At 39.7% G+C, this 17,832-nt stretch overlaps 1 protein-coding gene across 4 annotated transcripts in view; it reads left to right on the top strand.

Moving 5' to 3' along the window:
* Positions 1-17,832, top strand: part of TRIP10 (thyroid hormone receptor interactor 10) — an 86,476-nt gene that overhangs the window by 35,304 nt on the left and 33,340 nt on the right. Inside the window, exon 2 of one of the 4 annotated variants that reach the window (XM_081317211.1) lies at positions 9,585-9,786. The exons of the other annotated variants lie outside the window; for them this stretch is intronic. The gene's annotated coding sequence lies outside the window, so the exon portion shown is untranslated. The remainder of the gene's footprint in view (positions 1-9,584; positions 9,787-17,832) is intronic. 4 annotated transcript variants of the gene reach the window in all.

Genomic DNA, 17,832 nt, shown 5'->3' with positions numbered 1-17,832 from the left:
AGATGATGCTAACTCTTTTCTAAATTGGGTTAACATACTTTTTCTTTCCTATGCAAAATATGAAATACATTCTTCTGAAGAATTAGTGTATGTAGTAATTAAGATGTTGGACTAGATATGGAGAGATATACGGTCATTATCTAAGTCTCTCCAACTATGGACACACTTTAGGCCAACAACAACCTATCTTACAGGTTTGTTGTGGTGAAGAAAAATAAGAGGAAGAAGTACTGTGTGTACCATCTTGAGCTCCTTTTCTAAAAGGCAGGATGTACATCTTAATAATAGGCTAAACTATAGCATGCTTTTTGTCTTCCACGTTTGTGAACAAGTAGGTTTTGATTATAACCTATAAGATGAGCAATATTTATAAGTGACACTTGGACAAAGGAAGGACTTCCCAGAGTACAGTAATACTAATACTCTAACCCAGAATCCTTTACTGCCTCCAGCAGTCTTAACTTTTCCAGGTGCTTTCTAGGAGTTATATCAAGTCCATATATTTCTTTCTACAACTCCTGTACAATGTTTATTGATTAGTTAGAAAATCATATCAAATCACCTTCATTAGATGATATATATTCACCTAGCGCTCCTGATGTTTTCTCTGCAGCAGCTTCTGTAACCAGTTACCTTCCCGCTTTGTTGGAGCATGAGCTTCCTCATTCATAACCACCATGATTATGTTCTGCTTTTCTCTGAAGTATTTCAGTACTTCAGAGAAAATTACTATAATCCTTTTGAGATAGGACCCATTCATCCCTGGGTTACAGGTTGAAGGGAAATATATGAGAGAAAATGTCTTGATAAAGGCTAGTTGAGATGAGCTTTCAAGTGTTTCCATTGTTGATTAATGAGCTGCCAATGATCACTCTTAGACCAGGGTTTTTTTTCCTTGTGGCTTCCAAATGAGAACTTACTGTGGGATCAATTAGGGCTCACTCTCTTACAATGATTGTGCAAGCAACATTGTCTTCAATTTGTCCTGCTTCCTCAGTACTGCTTCCAGCTGTATTTTCTTTTTTGCATGGGAAAACAACAGCTTTTTTCAAATTTGTCAGAAAAGTAATGCTGTCTGCAGAGCTACATATTTCCTTTGCTCTTTTAAAATGAGCAGTAAAAGGTGCTAATATTGCTAAGCCCAGACAGAATACTGTTTACTTTTTACCATGGATGATATTTTTATACCCACTTATTTTACTCCTCTATTTTTGTAACCAACCTTCAAATAGTGAAATACTACTAAGTGCTACATGCAATATGTGATGTTAAAACCCCACATTTCATGATGTTGCACATCTACAGTAGTAGAAGAAAAGTAGGATCCTATTACACAGTTATGCTCCTAAAATTGTTGCTGACTTGAAAAAGTCATTTTTTGCTACATCCTCACCCCGAGTATGTGTATATATTATACATATGTCGTTTATTGTACATTGCATTAAATGATTAGAGTGATATAACACTTATTTTAAGTGTCATTTCATATTTTAATAGAGACTTATGGAAGGAGAAAACTAGAAAGGACTTTTAGTGTTATTAAACAGTTGCTAAACACTAAAGCTTTTTTTTTAGTGGAGTGATTGAAAAATACATATTGCAAAGAATACTTTATATTGAAATTATTCTGAGGTGGTCAATAGGTCACAATCCATGTCATATCCTTCCCCCAGTTGAAAAAGAGAAGCAGCAATAAGAATACCGCTGTGGATGGAACCTTAATGGAATGTGAGAATAAAATAAATAAAAGGTAAAGGTTCCCCCACACATGCGTGCTACTCGTTTCCAACTCTAGGGGTCGGTGCTCATCTCCGTTTCAAAGCCGAAGAGCCAGCGCTTGTCGGAGGACCTCACCATGGTCATGTGGCCGGCATGACTAGACGCCAAAGACGCACGGAACGCTGTTACCTTCCCACCGTGGTGGTCCCTATTTTTCTACTTGCATTTTTACGTACTTTCGAACTGCTAGGTTGGCAGAAGCTGGGACGAGTAACAGGCGCTCACTCTGCTACGCGGCACTCGGGATTCGACCCGCCAAACTGCCGACCTTCTGATCAACAAGCTCAGCGTCCTAACCCACTGAGCCACCGCGTCCCTTACAGTACATACCATACTGTAATTTAGAACAATAATTTTGCCACTTTCTTTCCACCCCATAAGGAATTTATTAATCCTAGGGGCTATCTGGAAGGACCTTTGTTCATTCATTTTCTCTCTTCCCTCCTTTTCCTCCTTCCTTTGCCATATGAGGAATAGGCAGTAATGTTAACAGCATAAAAAGATAAGATAAAAGCTGTAAGAATTTTGCAAAGGACTTGAAAAGATTTCTGGAGGGTGTCGAAACTGGGCTTGAATGCTAGGTAGGCTGTAGGAAGGTGTCCTGCATTGGTTTGGATCATATTTCAATTTTGGGGTCAGTGTCTATTTTAGGTAGGCTGTTTTTGTAAGCCAAGAGCAATGCTGGCTTCAAGGTGGTATTGCTGAACTTAATTCTTTGCCAGGAGCTCCTTTTAGCATGTATTAATCATTGGCTCTTACTACAGCTGAGGGCAATGGCGGGTGAATAATACTTAATTATCTCTGTGGGGTCTAAGTCAGAGAAATAACAAACTTTTCTAAAATCTGCTTGTGACTACAGCAATTAAAGGAGGCCATTAGTAGTGCTTTTCTGTTTTCCTTCTGCTAATAAAGGGGCAAGGAATGTTTATGTTTGACTGAAGATTCTATTTCCTGTTATTCAGTCAAGAGCAGTTGATTAAATAACTATGTAGAATCCAGTCAGAATCTGTACTTAACAATTTCGATAGAGTAGTGGATTTGTACTTATACAAATCTAATTAGAATAGAATAGAGCTTGGAGATTTTCTAGTCCAGCCCTCTGCTCAGGCAGGAGAACCTATCCTATACCATATCAGACAAGTGACTGTCTAGTTGCTCTTCTCTGAATTTTTTCCAAACTCAACGTCTTTTTTGTGATATGGTGACCAAAATTGGCTGCAGGTGTGGTCTTACTAGGGTTTTATAAAGCGGTACTAATACTAATTCATAAACTCAAGATTCTTTTCATATAACGTGGAATATGTGGAAGAGTTTCTTTTTCTTATTTTTATAATAGCATTGCAGAAATTGATAGTCAGTTCAGCTAGTCCTCACTTAATGACCAGTCTTTTAGCAACTTTCAAAGTTTATGATGGAACCCCCTCCAAAAGATACTTAGTCCTGGTGTTAGAACCCACCTCAGCCCACATCTTAAGAAAAAAGGACTCTTGGAGACAAGTTTTTCCAAGCAGGAACTTTTACTAAGAAATAGGAGATAGCAGGCATAATAGACAGGATCTGAGGAATTCTCTCACAGATCGATATTTTTAAAGTGTCCCCAAGCAAACAGTTCATTCGGCCAGTTCCAGTTCAGCCAATCTCCAGGTAGTAAGTCCATCATGTGAAAGGAGAGATAACAGTCCGTTTGCAGCAGGATCATTTCCACCCTCCTCACACTTCATTTGGAGAAACAAACCAGATCCCAGAGGGTTGCATTTCTCCCTTTCCCACCCCCTTTCCTAGTTGCCCGTAAGTTGAGAGGGAATGCCTAGTAAGAAAGCAATTGGTTATATTATGATGGATAGCAGGCAGGCGGAATAAACAAAGGTTACATTTAAGGGAGGAAGTGAAAGCCATAAAGCCCCATACCTGTTCCCTCTCCCCCTTGGGAATGGCAGAATCCAGGGGAAGGTGAGATTTGGATTTAGCTCAGAGGAGATAGTTAGAAATGAAATATAAATGGATTCTGACACCTAGTTCTGAAGTTCTGACTGTGGCACCCCCTCCCCCTCATGGTCACATGATTGCATTTTGGATGCTTGCCAACCAGTTCACCTTTATGGCCTGTTGCAGTGTTCTATGGTCATGTGATGCAACTGATGGGGGTTTTGCCACAAACCAGCCTTTTTAGTCAATTTCTGGCAAAAAACAGCCATAGGATTCTATTGACTCGCTTAACGACCACAGCATTCACTTAACAATTGCCATGTTTTTTTAACCACCACAAAAGAAAAGGTTGTAGAATCAAATTGGTTATATGGGTGCCTCAACTTACAACTGTCATGACTTACAATGAAAATTCCGGGCTCCATTATGGTTGTAAGTCAAGAACTATCTATGTGCTAAATCAGCATAAACACAAAACATAGTGCTGGATCTAAGAATTGCTGTGTCACACTCATAGTCCCACAGAAAGTAGTTGGACTAACACTGAGTGATAGTTCCAGTACATCCAAGTAGCTCTTTACGTAATAGTGTGGTTCAGTGCATTAAGTCAAGTTTGTTTTGCTTGGTTCAGATTAACATATTTTAGGACCTCCACATTTGTAACTTGTAAACTAGGGTTCATGCTTACTTATGACCGGTCACTTTAAAGATATGATTGACCACAAAAACTTCAACCTGGATTTGTAGTTCCAATGATTACCTCATTGTTCTAGGTTTAGTTATTTTGGACACTCACAGCTGGCCTGCAATTGTGACCATTTGCGACATCCCACAGTCACAAAATCCCAATTAACAACACTTTTGCCAGAAACTGTTGTTTATTTCAGGTTTCTGACAAAAAATGTCCATTGTTGACAGTGGGTTTGTAACAACCACAGGGTTCACTTAATTGACTGCTGGGGTTCGCACAATGACTGCTGCAGAAAAATTGGACCAGTCATCTGCTGACCTGCTTGGCAACCAGCACAACTCATGAGCATAATACCGAGCTCAATTACAGTAGTGAGTTGAGATTACTTGTAACTAAACCCAAAATGGATTCTGCTTTACCAAAGAAAACAGAGCAGCTTAGATTTGTTGCTTGGGATTTAGAATGCTTATTCCTGGTTCATGCAATTGTGAAGTAGGCACTATCAATCAACCAGGCTGATTGATGAAGTTCTAAAACTCCTTTGACTTTAATTTGCCTAGGACTTAGCAGTTAAGTAGGATAATCATGGGGTGAAATGGCTAGGGTAGCATTGTGCACTGGAGGGGAAAGTGGTCTATGATCGAATTTTTGCAATTTTGAAAGCATAGCATGTTAAACTCTATATACAAATATAGTTTTATGGTTTGCAATTGAAACATCATACTTTTCTCTGTGAAAAGTGCATGTCATGTGTTAGTGTAGTATTTGAATGCTTATAAATATTTTATAACATGCTTCTTTATTTAAATAAAAAGAAAAATAGAAGGTTCTGATAACTGCTAATTTATTAATTTTACTGTAGTTACATATTTTTGTTCATGACACATAAATGTATGATTCCTAAAGCTATTCACCCAAAAAAGTAATTTTAGCTTTAAAATTATCCTACTTAATTTATTCTGTTTCTTACTGGATTTTATAAAAAAAAATATTGTTTGAGGAAATAACAATGGAAAGAGGAAAATTTCAATTCTACATCACACATTCTGATTTAAAAATCTTTCTTTGGAGATCTGATGGAGATTGGAAAAGTGAATTGTTTTTCATCCAGTGGTTCTGAGACCATGGACATTTGGGTGTGTCAAGTAAATTGCGTGGTTGGAGAAGAGAGTTTAAGCTGTTTCTCCAGTCTAGTTTGATAGTGGGTCTCCAGGGATGCTTGAAATCACATAGCTGAACCTGTCTGCTGCAGGTTTGCCTTTGCTTCAGTTGTGGATGCAGGCAAGAATTGCCACTATCTATATAGCTTTGTTTTTGATGCTTGCCAGGTTGTGGCCCATTCTTTTTTAATGTTACTTTTGTTCCTTCACAGGGATTGGTGGGATACATTCAATTGCAGATAGTCCTCAGTTATGACCACAATTGGGACCCGAATTTCCATTGCTGAACAGGGTAGTTGTTAAGTGAGTCATGCCCAATTTTACAGCCTTTTTTGCCATGGTTGTTGAGCAAATCACTGCAGTTGTTAGATGAATCACATGGTCGTTAAGCAAATCCGGCTTCCCCCATTGAAGTCAGCTAGGAAGGTTGCAAATGATAATAACATGACCCCAGGATGGTGCAACTGTTATTAATACAATACACCTGTTGCCAAAAGCACAAATTTTGATTGTGACTGTGAGGATGCTGCAATAGTCATAAGGGCAAGGGCCAATCATAAATCACTTTTTTCAGTGTTGTTGTAATTTTGAATGGTTGCTAAAGAAATGGTTGCAAGTCAATGACTACCTGTATTCCTTGTTTTTCATATGTGTTATTAGAACAAGCCTTTCAAGAGCCATAGCAATTATTCCCTTGCAGCTGAGAGGCTGGAGGAAAAGTGAGTTGCTTAGATTGGAACCTGAAATAGCATTGGCATGTCTTTTAACAATGATGCTTTCTTCTGTCTTGTGCCAAATCCAGTGCTTAAGGATTGAGTACCTGCTTTGCACATACAAGGCCTTAGGTACCTTTTCCAGCATCAATGAGGCATCCTGGCTGGGAATTCAGGGACTAGTAGTCCTAGTTCATCCTAGTCCTAGTTCATCCAGGGATACTTCCTCCAAGTATCCCAAAATGTAGATTGTGTGGCTTGAACATTTGGAGGCAGTGTGCTTGTCTGTGTGGATCCTATGTTCTTTGTGTGCTGTTTCTGTTCGTCTCCAGAATAAGCCTGTGTTCTGTTTATCAGGTCTCTGCAATAGGATTTATTCTCTGTAAACATCCCCCCCAGTTGTTTCCCCTCCCAACTTTGCTGTGAGTGGGAAGATTGGTATTTCCTTTTGTAATCCCCCCTTAGGATCTCAGCTCTGGGAGGATCCTAGTTCAAGATTCATTCTCAGCCAAGAACTCCGTAATCGACAGCCAACTAGGCTGTCCTTTCTGCCAGATGTCCCGATTCTTGGAAGCAACAATTTGTTCTTCAGTCATTTTTTTTAGCTTTTATATTTGAAAGTATCATTTTGTGCTGTCAGCTTACAACTCTCATGCCCTTCAATGAGCAGAAGCTACCAGGCACCCAGCTGGCTCATATCCTTGACTTGCTATTTTCAACAATGCATTTTGGCACACTTTGTCTACCTACAGACTTTCTCTCTTTAAAAATATAAGATGGAGAATAGATCTGATGGACTCTCATAATACATCCTGATAAGCTGAAACAATATATCAGTAGTTGCTATAGCTAAGAGCTAAAATTGGGAACTTTGTAGTATCTGTCCTGCCGTAATTTGCTGGTAGACTAAACAAATGCACTTTTCTTTTTCGTATTTATCTAATATGGAAGAATTATTGTTTGATGTTCTGACTTATTTGTTGCTTCATATTTTTTTTATGAGGAACTGCCTTACTGGCAAATCTTCCAGAAATTTCTTGTGCTTGACTCAGGCTATTATAATTGGATGTGCAATGAAGTAAAGAATTCTGCCTTCAAATTTTAAAATTCTGTCCGGGTAGTGGCAAAATCTTATGAATACTCAGGCAACATTTGTAAAAACAATCATTTATGTGAACCAATGGCAATGAAGAATTTTAAAAAGGCCTTTCTGAGTTAAAGTCAAGAATCCGTGTTGTCAGAGATTTAAAGCAGAATGGATAGATAAGAAACCTGAGTCTTGGACCTAATTACACTGGCCCTACAGCCAGTAATTAGGAATGATGGAGTTGCAGTCCAACAGCAATTAGAAAACAATGGATTCCTCATTTTGCTATGTTGGAAAAGATAATTCCCAGCCAACATGGCCTTGTCCATCTACCAGTGTGAGAAGTTTCTTGCTTATGTGGCTTTTTGCAATGAATTTCAATACTTTGGATCACTTAAGAAAGCAGATAGAGGGGAATTTACTGCTTTTTCTTTTCTTTCAGCACCTACCCAGGCTGGATCCTACATGATAAATTTAATTGATCACTTTATCTTCTTTTTTTTGTACACTATTTTTTTCTTTGTTGTTGTTGTTAGGTTTGAATGTATGATTTGTTTTGTTTCATTTTGTTTGTTTTACTCTTTTGTATTTTATTTTTTATGATAAATAACAAATAATATTAAAAAGAAAGAAGGCAGATAGTCTTTAAAAGAAGAGTAGAGAGTGTATATGCAAGTGTTAGCTTTCCAATCTTTCCTGTTCTGGATACTTAATGGATGAGGCAGTTCTACCACAGATGTGAAAATACGTCAGCATAAAAAGGGTTTCCATGCTGATTTATTTCCAGTGTCTGCTGTAGAAATGCCGTGCTTGGAAGCTATATGTTCTTTTTTTTCCTGTTGTGCAATAGTGATAGAATTCTGTGTTTTAAAAGCCTTGCCAGAGAGATAGTCTGAAAAGCCTCTTCTGTAATTGAACAAAACTCCATCTGGTTTTCATTTCATAACCCCAAGAGGTAAGAGCATCTGTCATGTTCCCCTGCACATTCCCAAGTCAGTCAAAGACTTTTGGCTTCCTGGTCCTTGCCCACCCTGAGGAAGGGTGGATGTAGATGCATCTTAGCAAAGTTTCAGAGTGTGGTGAATTGCGCCTGGGTGAAGATTCCTACTTACACCTTGGTGAGGCCGACAGCATTGAGAGAAAGACTTGATCTGATTATATTGATTCATTTGTTACTAGGAAATGGCAATCCATCGGGAAGAAAGCAGATGTCACAATAGCAGAATCTGGGCTGCGGGCAGTGGTGGGATTCAGCCAGTTTGCATCACTTCGGCAGAACTGGTAGCTAATGTTTTGTTGCCCAGGCCCAGAATGGACTTCTGGAAGTGGCATCCATACAGAGAACCGGTTCTTCACATATTTGAATCGCACCACTGGCTGAGGGACTCTTTGCAGGAAGTTCTGAAATGAGTTCTCTTAACAAACATAGCTGCAAGGTACAGAGAAAGGAATAAAGGTTCTCTGGGCTTCTTTTTTGTAAGCAGAAAAAAAGTTGTTACAAAGAGGCTATGGCAATGTTAAGAGAACTCATTGAGAAATTTCAGGAGATCTTAAAAGAAAAATCATTTTAAGTCCATTGTGAGCTCCCTGAGAGAACTTTTCCAGATCTGTTCAGATTTGGTTCTGGGCCTGCTTGAAAATCCAGAGGCGCTGAAATTATGCCAAGGGAGAAACCCCTTGAGATATTGCATTGGAGCTTCCCGGGATTGGAGCCATTCATAGGGATTGAACTGCAACTCCCAGAATTCCTAGAGAGCCTGACTATTGAACCACATTAATGATGCCTGCTGGGAATTTCTTACCATCTAGACTAGAGAATACCAACTAAGGGAAGACTGTGCTTATTTGATCAATGTACATGCCATCTTTACTACAGAGTTTGCCTAAGGCAGACAACAGAATAATGAAATCAACTAAGTTTGTTAATCTTTGTCCTGCCTTATTTGCATTTAGAGTACCACAAACAACGCCTTATTCATTAGCACATATACAAAAACCCTGCAAATAGCCTGCAAATAGAAATGCAAACGAGTTCAGGAAAATCTCTGCTTGTCTAATATGTAGATCAGATTTGTCTCACTTGGTACCCTTCTAATAAAAATGCAGTTCCCATAATCTCTGCCATTATGGAAGTTGTTGTTTTTCAGATTTAGAAGCTCCAGGTTGGGATTAAAGTTTTTATGTAGTTTTCTCAAGACATAGCTAAAAGCTATTTCTCTTGTCTGCAGAAGAGAACTCTGAAAAATACTTCAGATGCCTTTTTGCTTAAAGCTTGAAGATGCTCTAAGCATGACTGGCTGAGGAATTCTGGGAGTTGAAGTCCACAAGTCATAAAAAGGCCAAGTTTGAAGACCCCTGTCTAAGAGAGTCTTAGCCTCAAGAGGTTTTACTCACATTCAATACAGAATTACTGATGAGTCAACACAAAAAGTAAATATTTTTCTGATTACTTCAAGAATTGAACTAATTAAATTCAAGAATTGGATGTTTTTGGATGTAGTTTTTCCTTGGCTCTAAGCATTTTGGGAAGTCTGCTGTCTCTAGGTTGCTTACAGGAGTTTTGAGGTATTTCTTTGGATTCTAAGAGAACTCTTTCTCTTACCCCACTTCCCACGAGCTTCCATGATAGCTCCCCTAGTGGTCCATAGAATCGGGATTCGCTCTTTCCCTAATTCTGTCAGTCACTGAAGCCCTGTGGGAGAAGAGGCCAATGAGACAGATGTGTCACATCAGGGCCTCTTTTAGTGCTCTTGTGTGTTTTTTTTCCTAAGAAAGCAGAAGCTAGTAGAGAAAAATAAAAAATAAGCTAGATGACATACCTAAACATTATTTGCTCTCTCCAAACATAGTTGTTGCATTTGAACCATTCCATTTATGTATGAACCAATGATATGCATGGGTAAAACAACACTTCTCATTAGACAAACCGGTTAGTTTTTAAAAAAAATACTGTTTTGAGGCACATCTCACTATCACAAACACACTCTCCATGAGCTAAATTTCACACTTCTCTGTTTAAGCCTTTAGTAATTAGACTCCACAATTGAAGTGTTCCTTTCTTAACAGAATAACAGAATTGGAAGGGATCTTGGAGGTCTTTTAGTCCAACCCCCTACTCAAACAGGAGACCCTATAACATTTCAACAAATGGCTATCCAGTCTCTTCTTAAAACTTAGAGCACCCACAACTTCTGAAGGCAAGCTGTTCCACTAGTTTATTGTTCTCACTGTTAGAACAATTTCTCCTTAATTCTAGGTTGCTTCTCTCCTTGTTTAATTTCCATTCATTGTTTCTTTTTCTTGCCTTCTGGTACTTCGGAAAATAGGTAGATCCCCTTCTTCTTTGTGGGAGCCCTTCAAATATTGGAACACTGCTATGGTGTCAACCCTAATCCTTCTTTTCACTAGACTAAACATACCCAATTCCTGCAACCATTCTTCATATGTTTTACCCTCCAGGCCCCTAATCATCTTTGTTGCTCTTCTCTGCACTCTTTCCAGAGTCTCATCTCAATTTTTGGAAACTTATTTTCTTATTAAAGCTCTTAGATTCTTCAACTAATTTTGACACTCAGGACTGTGATTCAGGACATCATCTCTTCAGCTGTGGTTCCAGATTTTGATGGACTAAGAAATTGGCCATGCATTTTGAGTGCCTTGGGAAAGAAAATACTTTAAAACCCAGGTATTGATTCTGCTCAGGCTACAGTTTTATTTTAAACCTGAGATCTGGATTTTAAAAAACGATAGCATAGAGGTTGTGTTCTAAGTATATTGGCACTTCTATTTTGATGTCTGAAAATGACATCAGCATTTATTTTATTTCTGTGAAATTAGATGATATCTTCTTGCAGTTATTAGATTTTTTTTGCTGATTTTGTTTCTTGTTTTAAGGCAGTGTTTGAATAATCTGTTTTTATTAGGATTTAGAAAGTAGATGGTCTGTGCTTAAATAAATAGAAGAATTGAAACACGAGTATCTGAGTATTCAATAAAATAATTCTGATTTGCACTAGAGTAGTAGTGACAGAGAGTTTGGATATGTTTGATTACCATGAACATAATTAACAGCCCCCTTTATTTTTAAATATAAATTGTGGAAGAGAAATGCAGTGCATTTCTGAATTTATGAACATATATTTGGAGAGATGTTGGCAGTTTGACTGACATATTCATATTGCTAATATTTGTATAGTGATCTAAAAGTACCATTTGAAAAGTTATAAATCTTGAAGTCAATCTTATTCTTCTATCCTTCCTTTATCCCTGCATTATATATTAATGGAGAATTGTTGAGCTGCTTTGACCTCTACTATATTGAACTGATTTCAGGGGCTAACCACTAGGTTATTTCACAATTAATCCTGTATGTGCAAATGTAGGCTTATGGGGCGAATTTATGTGATAACATAGAAAAAGATTTCAAAATGAGCTTGTTCTGTACTAAGAAATCTATGTCAAATTTCCTTTGTTCCAATCAATAAATTCAAAATGTCTTCATTAATGACTGACAGATTAATTTAAGCACATTTCAGATATGCTTGCCTAAAATATGTCTTTTGGATTTCCTAAACAGCAAGTATGTTTGAGACAGTAGCCTCATATTATTATTATTATGCTTTTGCCATTTCATTTCTACTTCAAATACTCTACTATAAATCCAGAAACTTTACTAATTCAACAGATCTAATAGTCTTCTGATCTACATATCAGCAGAAAGCCAAGTTCTTTGAGTATCTGCTTTCCACCTTTAAATTTTAGAGTCTTTATCATAAAATTATTTGCCAGTTTCTTCCCATTGCCATTTTTCTCTTTCTCTGTTCCTGAATGATAGGCAGGTTCCAAATCCTCCTATGTTTAGCTCTGCATCGAAGTGAAATTAACGTGTGTGTCTGTGTCTGTGTGTGTGTAGGGAACAATGTTAACTCTTTAACATTATTGGGGATGAATGTGTAAAATCTGACATGGATAAAGTGATGGTAGGTCTCAAACTTATTTCTTGGTGTTTGACAAATAAACTGTCAGAATGGTTTTGGAATTATGTCTTAAATCTACATTGGAATTCATGGTGCAAAATTTCTTTTTGCTAAAATAGTCCTTTAAAATGATCCAAGGATTCTGTCTGAAATTGATTTGCTAGATGTGTTTGACTGCAAATTAAATATATCACATCTCTAAAATCCTGTGACCTATCTGTTGAAGGAAATGTGAAGAGAATAGTTCTTATGGTCACATACTGTAAGTTTTTTAAAGCAATTTTAGGACTGGCAGTTGCATAAAATCCCTTACATGGCTTTTAATTAGTGCTGAGAGACTAGAGCAGGCATGTCAAACTGCTTGGCCCATGGGCCGGATGCGTCACGCTGAAACCGCACCTACCCCATTGGGAGAAAAGTCGTGATACGTCATGCGACGTCACATGACATTGCGAGTTTGACATGCCTGGACTAGAGATTGTAAACCTCTGGATGATACTGATTGATTTATCAGCTCTTAGCTTTTAAGAGGGTAGCAGCTGATCAAACAAAAAGCAAAAAAGAAGACTGTCAGGAAAATTATTTTCTTAAATGATACTCAGTTTATTGATGGTTAATTTACATAATTAGGAAGCACATTCTACTGGAGATAAAAATCTTTCCTTATCACTAGTAAGTAGTGTCAGTTGGAATTCTCCCCAGTTGAGATGATGAGTCCAAAACCACCCTTTAGAACAGGGGTGTCAAACTCAATTTCACTGAGGGCCACATCAGCATTGCGGTTGCCCTCAGGGGGCCGGGTGGGTATGGCCAGGGTGGGTGTGGCCTACTGGGTGGGCGTGGCTAGAGTGCATATGGCCTACTGGGTGGGCGTGGCCAGCTCTACATCGTTCGCATCAAGGGGGCCTATGGAGGCCTGGGCAGGAGTGGGACAGATCTGAGGGTCTCTGGCAGAAGGAGAGTCTCTGGGCCAGGGCCAAGGCAGTGGGGGCCGTTCCCTCACTGTTTCCAGGATGGCTTTGTGGGCCACATGAAACCACTTCGCGGGATGGATCCGGCCCCCGGGCCTTGTGTTTGACATGTCTGCTTTAGAAGAACGATCTGTGATAGAGCCTGTTGCTTTCTCCTTCCATCCTTTTGAAACAATATATGTAATAATAATCGGGCTAACCTAATTGTAGCCCTGTCTATGTATTTGCACATAGATTCCCAGCTAAGTGCCTTCAGTGCATTGAACTTTTAGTTCTCTTGAATCCTTAGCTGCTGTCATCCTACACATTTGGAGAACACCAGATTGGGAAAGGTAGAGGATTAAATAGAAAGTGTGTCTCCTGTCCTTCAAAATGGCCTGCTTTTTGTAAGAAGCCCTTTCTTACATAGTGGTAAAGCAGATCACAGTTTTGTGTGAATGTTTCAATGAAAATCAGTGAAACAAGATATAATTTTCTTTACGTTATTGGATGTTATTGAGAAATTTAGCAAATTGTCTGTACCTTATAGCAAGTGGTAAAGTTCATCTTTTTAAGGTAGGTTTTAAATGTATTTTTGTAAATAAATCTGCAGTTAGTTTAGGGTTGTTTTACATTTGCATAATAAGATACAGCCAAGATCTAAGTCAGTCCCCACTGTTGTGTTTTTCAAATTTTTTGGACTACATTTCCATTTTTCCTAGCCAGCATGGCTGATTGCAATACGGAGGGATGGAAGTTGTAACCTGACTCATCATGAAATCACCAGATTTTGGGAAGGCTAAGTGATTCAGTGAAACAATATGAAGCTAAAACCATTCATTTTAGCGGCTGCTAAGATTTTTCCTCTTGTTGGATATAATAGAAGTAGTCCTCGACTTAACAGCAGTTCATTTAGTGACCATTCAAAGTTACAGCGGCACTGAAAAAAGTGACTTATGACTGATTTTCACACTTACGACCATTGCAGCATCTCTATGATCATATGATCGAAATTCAAACGCTTGGTAACTGACTCACATTTATGACAGGGGTCATGATCACCTTTTGTGACCTTTTGACAAGCAAAGTCATTAGGAAAGCCAGAGCCACTTAATAACCATGTTACTTACTTAACAACTGCAGTGATTCACTTAATAAATGTGTCAAGAAAGGTCATAAAATAGGTCAAAACAAATGTCTGACTTAGCAACAAATTTTGGGCTCAATTATTGTCATAAGTTGAGGATTACCTGTATTTCTTTCCTTTTCATATCTCTCCTGAAACATTTTTCTGGTAATGATGATAATAGTGAAATGTTGGTTTTCCTCCCAAAATGGCATTAGATGACAGCCAGGGGAAGTGTTGCTGCTGCTACATAGCCTTAAGACGCACACATCCCTTACCTGTCAATGTCTAGTCTAGAGGAAGCTGATAATGCACTGATGACATATTCTGGGGGTATTCTTGAGGGAAGAAGGCAAGTGTTCAGGAGGCAGTTCCTTTTCTCTGTGACTGCCCTGCATAGAGCTTGTGCATCTCCCAGCTTCAAGAAAGAAAATCATTTGCTATGTATAATTTATACCTGTGGCGGAATGTAGTCTGGATTCCCAGGAGGGGGGAGCTGCATTCCAGAGGACAAAGACACAGCAGTGTTTGGATAGTTTGGTTGGGAGAAATAGGGTCAAGTCAGCCCCCCCCCCTTTAGAGGTTCTCAGAATATATTTGTAATGACAGCAAGTAGTTGCTTTAGCTTTGCAAGATTTCTGCCTGCCTGTCTTATCTGTCTGATTTATGTGCCATACATCTCATCTATAGGTGAGAAACAATAAAGGAAACTGCTCAGAAGTAACTCTTTGTGTCTTGGTTTTTGGAGCATGCCAATACCAATCATTTAAAGGAAGGGAATAAATTTTACTATCATTCAGTGAAACCTGGTTACCCAAAAGAGTTCAAATGCAGGCTCTGGACTGCTCACTCGTGATGCTGTAATTACTAGTTATATTCCAAAGTAATTAATTTTAAATATCAGAACACAAAGCATCCTTATTTTCAAAGAAATTTTCAAACAGTGGTTTGTTTTATGCATTCCGGATGGAAAAGAAAACTTGTTAGAAACCTTCCTTAAACATTGTCCAGCTGTAAGTAGTTGTCTTAAAATAGGATGCCAAGAAGAGGAAGTGAAAGATTGCATCCGACTTTGCTAGACTCTAGAGCTGAGAAAAAACATTCCCATTCAACCCAAGTGCTGGCTTCAAGATGGTTTACTCCACCAGCATTAGTGCAAAGCTGTTCTCCAACAGATGCAGCTTCCATATTAAGAATTAAAGAAATGCTCCCCCCACAGTGATTGGCATTCTTGGACCTTCTTCAGCTCTAAAGACTACCCATTCCAAATGCCTCAGAGCATTTGGGCTACATGTCACGTGGGCATCAGTTTCAAGCTTTGCTCTAGAATTGTTGTAGGTTTCAAGCTGGGCTGAAAATAATGCCAAAGAAGGAAATGGAGCCACCCCTCTTCAGCTGATAAGGTCCCAAAATACGGGGAAGAGACAGGGCGAGGGAACAACCGTTTGTGCCTCTGCTGTCTCTCTTCACATCGTTTCCACATTGCTTTTGGATGTGAAAAGGAAACCAGTTGGAAGAAGGATGGCTGCGCCTTCATTTTAGATCTTCCCACCAAGATTTTCACTTAAGAGTTCCTTGATTTATTGAGGTGGCTTATGAATGAGATGCAACGGAATGTGATAGAGGCGACAGGGTAGAATTCGATGTCAGAATCCCGTTATACTGCTAAGCTTGTAAGCTGCCCTGAGTCTTCGGAGAAGGGTATAAATGGAATTTAAAAAATTTAAAAAAATAAAATATCTCATTTCTATCTATCTTCTCTGATATAAAACCAATTCTTACTATCTCCTGGATTCCGTCATACTACTAAGGGGGAGGGGGATGCATGGGGGTTTTACTACTTTCACTTCCTCTATTCACTACAAAGTAACCTTTTGTTGATTCACTTGGGGTCTGCTAACCATAACAATGTGGCCATCTGCCTTTCATCCTATGCCCCTCTGACCTTCCGCCTCTTTACCTGCAGTGAGGGAAAAGTGGGGCGGGGGAAGATGCAACATCTGGGATCTGGGTAAAGAGAGTATTGAATGATCGTGCGGACAGAGCCACAGAGCCGGACTGATGTTACCTTTCCTGGAGTTAACACCTAGAAATCTGCCGGTTTGAATAGCCTGGAAGAAGTGTGGGGTGGGGGGCTGCTTAGGAACACTTTAAAACTTTGAATGGTGGGGGGGATCCCTCAGATCCTGTCTAGCATGCCTACTGTCAATTTCTCTTAATAAAAATTCCTGTGGGAAGAGACCGTTTCCAAGAGTTCTGTTTTCTTAAGATGTAGATTGAAGTGGGTCCTTACATTCATATTTTTACACTCCTTCCTTTTCAGTTTGAATGCCTATTCTCTTATATTAAAAATATGAATTTAAATTTCTTACAGCTAGGACAAGCGTGCCTATCAAGTGATCTGTGTCCAAACAATATCGGAGAAGGGGCCTAGAGAGCATTTGGAGATCCAGTCGGTCCGAGTCTGACCGAACACAGTTAAGATCCTTTTCTAGATCTTATCTTGTGGCAATGGAGGTAGCAAAGCGTGCTCACTTCGCCACCCTCATTGCATCCGCAGATAACCGCCCGGCCGCCCTGTTTAGGGTGACCCGTTCCCTTTTAAATCAGGGGACGGGAGAGGACCCCTTGCAGGGACGGGCCGAGGAGTTTAGTGAGTATCTGGTGGATAAAATCGCTCAGATTCGGGCTGACTTGGACTCCGACTGGGCAGTATCTGACGAGGGGGAAACGATGGGTTTGGCTGATAATATTTGGGAAGAGTTTGATCCTGTGACTCCGGATGAAGTGGACAGGATCATGGGGAAATTAAGTGCCGCCACGTGTTTGTTGGACCCGTGTCCCTCCTGGCTGGTTTATGCGACTCGGGAGGTTACACGAGGCTGGCTCCTGGCAGTTATCAATGCTTCCTTGAGTGAGGGGTGCTTCCCTGCTGCCTTGAAAGAGGCGGTGGTAACGCCCCTCCTCAAGAAACCTGCCTTGGACCCAGGTATTCTAAATAACTTTCGTCCTGTCTCCAACCTTTGCTTCCTTGCGAAGGTTGTTGAGAGCGTGGTGGCACGGCAGCTCCCTTTGGTCCTGGAGAAAACTGAGTATCTGCATCCATACCAATCGGGTTTCAGGCCCAGGTACAGCACGGAGACGGCATTGGTCGCGCTGGTGGATGATCTCTGGCGGGCCCGAGATGGGTTATTCCTCTGTCCTGGTCCTTTTAGACCTCTCAGCGGCTTTTGATACCATCGACCATGGTATCTTGCTGCAACGTCTTGAGGGGTTGGGAGTGGGAGGCACCGTTTTGTGGTGGTTCTCCTCCTACCTCTCGGGCCGTTCGCAGATGGTGTTGGCAGGAGGGCAGAGGTCAACCCCTAGGCCCCTTAGTTGTGGGGTGCCTCAGGGGTCGGTACTCTCGCCCCTCCTGTTCAAC

The sequence above is a fragment of the Vipera berus genome (assembly GCF_964194415.1).
Source record: "Vipera berus genome assembly, chromosome: 2".
Lineage (NCBI taxonomy): Eukaryota > Metazoa > Chordata > Lepidosauria > Squamata > Viperidae > Vipera > Vipera berus.
This window is presented reverse-complemented; position numbering and strand designations above follow the sequence as displayed.